This window comes from Cervus canadensis, chromosome 5 (assembly GCF_019320065.1).
Source record: "Cervus canadensis isolate Bull #8, Minnesota chromosome 5, ASM1932006v1, whole genome shotgun sequence".
Taxonomy (NCBI): Eukaryota; Metazoa; Chordata; class Mammalia; order Artiodactyla; family Cervidae; genus Cervus; species Cervus canadensis.
The window spans coordinates 90,615,622-90,619,917 of NC_057390.1; positions in this window are offsets into that span (position 1 = coordinate 90,615,622).

A 4,296-nucleotide genomic window follows, 5' to 3' on the forward strand; every position below is an offset into this window, starting at 1 on the left:
AAAGACCTTGATGCTGGGAAAGATTGAGGGCAGGAGGAGAAGGGGACGACAGAGGATAAGATGGTTGGATGGCATCACCGACTCAGTGGACATGAGTTTGAGCAAACTCCAGGAGACAGTGAAGGACAGGGAAGCCTGGCATGCTACAGTCCATGGGGTCACAAAGAGTCACGACTTAGTGACTGAACAAGAACAAAGGAAAATGAAGCCTCACTCACCTGCCTCCACGGGAATCTACTGATGAAAAAGCATGAGTATCTCCTGGCTCACCATGTTTCTGCTTTGTTGAATGTGAAAAGTAAAAGGACAGGCTTTGTTCTAGAGATGTCCCCCTCCTGATGAGAGAGGCTCACTCCGTAAGACCTGGATAGGACAGGTCATAATTCAACATGCCCCAGATGCCATAGGGTCAGTAAGTAGAAATAGTAATAGAATTTAGGACCACTTTCACAATGTTCATCACACTCTCACGCCTGCTCTGGACTCAGCCCTGAGATAATGAACACAAAGGAATCCAATGGAGTTCCTCTCCTTCTTATTATGGATTGAATTGTTCCCTCTCTCCAAAATTGATACACTGATGTCTCAAATCCCAGTACATCAGAATGTGATCTTATTTGGAGATAGGAGGTAATCAAGTAAAAATGAGGTCAATGGAGTAGATCTTAATCTAGTAGGACTGAGGTCCTTTTCAAAGGGGCAATTTAGAGACAGACCCTCAAACATGGAGAACGCCATGTGAACATGAAAACCACCAGAAGCTATGTAAGAGGCCTGGAATGGCCATCAGAAGGACCATACCTTGCCAATACCTTGCTTTCAGACTCAGACTTGTAGCCTTCAAAACTGTGAGACAATAAGTTTCTTTTCTTTTCTTTTTTTGGCCATACCTGTGGCTTGCAGGATCTTAGCTCCCCAACTAGGGGTTGAACCCAGGTCCTCACAGTGAGAGTCTGAGTCCTAACTGCTGGACCACTAGGGAATTCCTGACAATACCTTTCTGTTATATCTGTTATTTAAGCCACCCAGTTTGTGGTACTGTTACAGCAGTCCTAGGAAATGAACACACCTCACGAGTTCACTGTCCAAGGGAGGAGAGACGGCCCCAGAAATACTCACAGTCCGCTGTGCTAAGGGTTGGGTGGAGCACGGATGCTGCGGAAGCCAAGAGGCTTAAAAGGACAGAGCAGGAGCTCGTGGGGTGAGAAGGCAGGAGGGACAGACACGCAAGTGAAGGCCTGGGGTATGGGACACACAGAACCAAACAAAAAGCCCTGGCATGCTTTGTTTTCAGGAAACAGTGATGAGGCTGCCAGGGCTGCAGCAAGAAGAAGCAGCGCCCCTACCCTCACCCCCCGAGAATGGTGGCGGGGCATCTGTGTCCAGCCCTGGTGTCTGAGCGGGAGCTGGAGGAGCCTGGGAAGGATGTGGAAATGACCTGTGATCTCAGTTTGTCCTGGGGCATTTCTCTTCCTAACTGGGTCTCTTTGGTATGGTTTTCACACCCAGATGAAGAGGTGGCATTGTCTTCCATATTCTGGAAGTGGCTCAGCAGAGGCAGCCGGAACCCAGCAGAGGGCGACAGAGAGCCTCCAGGCAGCCTGGACCGGCCCCTGAGACAGCCAGCCCTAGGCCCTGAAAACTCCCCTCCGCCTGGGGCAGGGCCGTGGGGAGGGCAGCTCTAGAGAGATCCCCGGCACCCAGAGACCCTACGTCAGCCTCCCTGTCCAGCAGGACTGCTGCGCCCTGGGACACAGCCCAGTCCTGAACCTGGGCCTGGATACAGTCCCAGCTTAATCCCTGGCAGTGCCACCAAACCTGACTGACTAGTAGAGCTGCCACTTCTGCTCTGGATTTGGCTGTGTGACCTCAGGGAAGCCATCAGACTCTGTGCCTGTTCCCAAATAATATAGTAACAACCAACATTCCCTGTGTGCCTCCCACGACCTGTTCTAACCACTGTGTACCAGGTCTCATGGTCATCCTAGAATATGCCAACACAGAAAACAGATGATCCAGAGACAGACACAGTGCCTGCCTTCTGGGAGCTGGCAGTCCCTAAGGGCCAGGCATCACTGCCCCACTTTACAGGTGAGCAAACTGAGGCCCAGAGAAGTGAAGTCGTGGGCTCAAGATGATAAGTGGCACACAGCTAAGTATAGAGCCACAGTTTGAACCACATGCCTCCCAGCCCCAGACCAGACACAACACTGCTTCTTCGACCCCTGGCAATTACAGTCCAGCTGGAACCCAAGCTTCTGTGTCCCTCAGGGTTTTTCTAGAACAAAAGCAAGCCAAGCTCAGCTCGTTCCCAGCTGTGTGATTGGAGGCTGGTCTCTTCATTGCTCATCTGTTTCCACGTATATAAAATGAGAGCACATTACAATGTTTCTCTTGCCTTGTGCATACCAAGTAAGAACATGAAGTGTGAAGTGTAAAGCACTTCATTCATTCATTCATTCATTCATTCACTATTTATTAAACCCTTCCTTAGTAACTGGCTCTGTGCCACATCATAGCCTCAAAGTGCTCTGGTCTGGGAACTGCACCTCCCGTTCACCGAGCTACACGCCCTGAGTGCCAGAGCATGGCCAGGAAGTGGCTCCTAAGAGGGCCTGAGGCAGCAGGGTGGGCACTCAGAGGCCAGGAGTGAGCACCAAGGCCAGGAGACCAGAGGAGGGCTCCGCTGTGCATGGCCCCTGCGCCCGCCCAGATTTCCCAAGGGCCTGGCGAGCACCCTCCCCCAGCCTGCAGGCTGCTAGGAGCCCAGCGTGGGATGGGCCCTGGAAGGCTCACCCCCATCCTCTATCAGGATACACACACATCCGGGGGTGCCCTCCACAAGGAGACTTGGCCATCTTCCCATCGCATGGAAAGCAGCCCATGATGCTCCCGGTTGCTAAGGCAACTGGGCCCTTGTTTTTCCTTCTTCATAAATAAGCTATAAATAGACAGGGCAAACCTAGGCACCTTCCTTTGCATGAATTAGAGCAGCTGCTCCCGGCTCCAGGGTCCTGGCACAGCATCCAAGTGGCAAGTCTTGCTGCACAGGCCACAGAAACACAGCTCTGGTGGGAGGGCACGGCGGCATCGGATGTGAATTCCGCCCACCCTCTCCAGACTCTTCTGGGGCACTTAGCAGATTCTGGGGCCCTGCCAAGACCCACAGAATCCCAATCATTGCAAGTGAGGTCTGAGATGAGCGTTTAACTACTTAGCCCCAGCAGATGAGAAGAGCCATGAGTTTGCCGACCCAGCTGATGGTGAGCAGGAATGGGCATCCTCCCTTCTTCCCATCAAGGGTCTGCGCAAGTCACAAGGAAGTCATGAGAATACATCCCATTTGGAAGGGCTTCGCAGGCTGACTCAGAAGCTGGGCCTGTCTGGAGGGCACTGGGGAGCCACGGGAAGTGTGCAAGCAGAGAAGCACTGCGACTTCTCTTGGAAGAATGGGATTCCCACTTGACAAAGAAAGTTTGAGCAGGGTGTGTCACCCAGAGACAGGGTATCCTGACGGTTGCTGGGCCACAGTGACAGATGCTTCCTCAAACCAAGCCTCCCAGGAACATCTAGTTCCCCATCTTCACCATGGTCTGGACATGCTATGCCCTCCCACGCAAAGCAAATGCCACCTCATTCATTCATTCATTTAGCCATCCCTTAAACTCCAGTTCTGTGTGTGGCACTGTGCTAGGCTTGGGAACACAAAGACTCTGCCCTCAAGGGAAATGGATACAAGAATCAATGTAAGAAGCTTAAAGGGCCAGAAAGTTCTGATAGAAATTGCACAGGGTACAAAGAGGTTCGAAAGAGAGAGGGCAGTTCCCCTGGGGGAGGAAAAGCAACAGTAAGTGCATCACAGAGAATATGGGATTGTAAACAAAACTGAAAAGATGAGTAGGAGTTGGCTAGCTGGCGTTGCAGGAAAGAGAATGCGAGCTCCGGGAGGCAGAGAGTCTGAGCAGACACGTGGAGGCATGTTGGAGGGCATTCATGAGAGGGAGTGAGAAGCCGGAAGCTCAGCAGGGACCTAGGCCGGCAGGACCTCACGTCGGTGTATCGTGCAAATCAACTTGGCAGCTGGTCAAAGGGTGGGGTAGACAGGGAAACTCTGGAAATAGGCCATCCGGAAGGAAACTACAGTCATCCGCCAGGGAGGAGGTGAAGATGATCTGAATAAGGGTGGTAGCAGTGATGATGGTAAGAAGGGAGCAGTCTCAAGAAATACTACAGAAGGTCAGACAGGAGGTGGTCGGAAGTGAGATGGGAGGAGCAGAAGAAATGGAAGAGTTGATG